Raw genomic sequence first — 1,416 nt, forward strand, 5'->3', positions numbered from 1 at the left:
CCCAACATTAAGACCTGGCCCAACAACAGTGTATAATACTATCACATTTACTATATAAACTCTGTGGATGATTGCTGTGTAAGGAGTGTGATGTTGTGGTGTAGTGTGGGGTATCAGCAGTGTGTTTAGGATGGCAATGTACACCCTAAAAGAAATAAAAATGCCATAGAAGAACCGTTTTTTGGTTCTCCAAAGAACCTTTCAGGGAAGCGCTCTTAAAAAAACATTTTTCTTAATGTGAAGAAAATTTTTAACCTTTTTCCCACTATAAATAACTTTTTGTTGAATAGAAAAGTTCCATGGATATTAACAGTTCTTGATGGAACTACATATGCAAATAAAGAACCTTTATTTTGATGTGTGTATGTGGCCTTTTGGAGTGTCAGAAGTGCGAGTGTGTGTATCAGGAGACAGGAGTATGATGATTTATTTGTGATGGGTTTTATAGTGCATTTGAGGAATGTGATGGCATATATCAACCGGTAACTGAGTTGACCGACTGCTGAACAGCCCCTACCTGTTCTCTGGATATACAGGGCAGAGAAGGTCTGCGGGGCATCTTACAACTGCCATAATAACTGCTGGACGTCTCTCCCAAAGAAACACAGCTGGACCTTCTTCTGGGTCTGATGACGGGAACTTTCTCCTCCGCGTTAGGAATCCTGCCGGCCGACTCCCTCGGTGGGTAATAGTGATCGAAACAGAGCGCCAGCAGAGAGCCGGAGACCCCCGCCGTACACGCCAGCACCGGCCTGAGGAACGGAGACAGGCAGCCGAGGCTGGTGAAGGACAGCAGCCACACCAGGCTGGCGAAGACCAGGATCAGGACGCTGTGCTTGAGTTTGAGAGTGGGGATGAGAGTGAGCAGACCCACGCAGCCCAGCACAAACAGCAACCTGCCCATCATTTGCATCTGATGGTGCTCCTCTCCCCACTGCAACAAGCGCAGGACCATCAAATCCCCCAAGTAGCATGATGCTGGTAAGGACAAAAGCCAACATCTGCTGCTTTCCCTCTTCGTCCGCCTCAGGTAGAGGGTGAGGAAGAAATACGCGCAGCCGATGCTGAATAAAGGACTGATGGACTGGGAGAAATCAAAGAGGAAAGTCCGCAGCTCCGAGACGCCGTGTTCACTCTGAAAGCTCCTAGAAATGAAGCAGGAGAGCACCAGGACTGCCAGCGCTCCCACGTAGAGAGCCGAGCCGCGGAGTAGTTTGGACTTGAGGATATCCTCATTGCAAAACCTACAGACGTTGAATAAAAAGCCCCTCGGATGGTCTTGTTTTAACGGAGTGACGCAGCTCTTCACATAACCGTTCCTGAAGCTCTCCGCGCTGTTTGCATTGCCAACAACACCATCGTGCTGTCTGATTTTACTGTGCAAACCCTCTCCTTCCTCCCGCACAGCCATGTTGT

The 1,416-nt window shown here is 48.5% G+C and overlaps 1 pseudogene; it reads right to left on the reverse strand.

The window, feature by feature from the left end:
- Nucleotides 1-393: 393 nt before the first annotated feature.
- Nucleotides 394-1,410, reverse strand: LOC107580280 (cGMP-inhibited 3',5'-cyclic phosphodiesterase B pseudogene; annotated as a pseudogene).
- Between the last annotated feature and the right edge of the window lie 6 nt (nucleotides 1,411-1,416).

Source organism: Sinocyclocheilus grahami, unplaced genomic scaffold (genome assembly GCF_001515645.1).
Source record: "Sinocyclocheilus grahami isolate Dianchi unplaced genomic scaffold, SAMN03320097.WGS_v1.1 scaffold29396.1, whole genome shotgun sequence".
In the NCBI taxonomy this organism is placed as follows: Eukaryota; Metazoa; Chordata; class Actinopteri; order Cypriniformes; family Cyprinidae; genus Sinocyclocheilus; species Sinocyclocheilus grahami.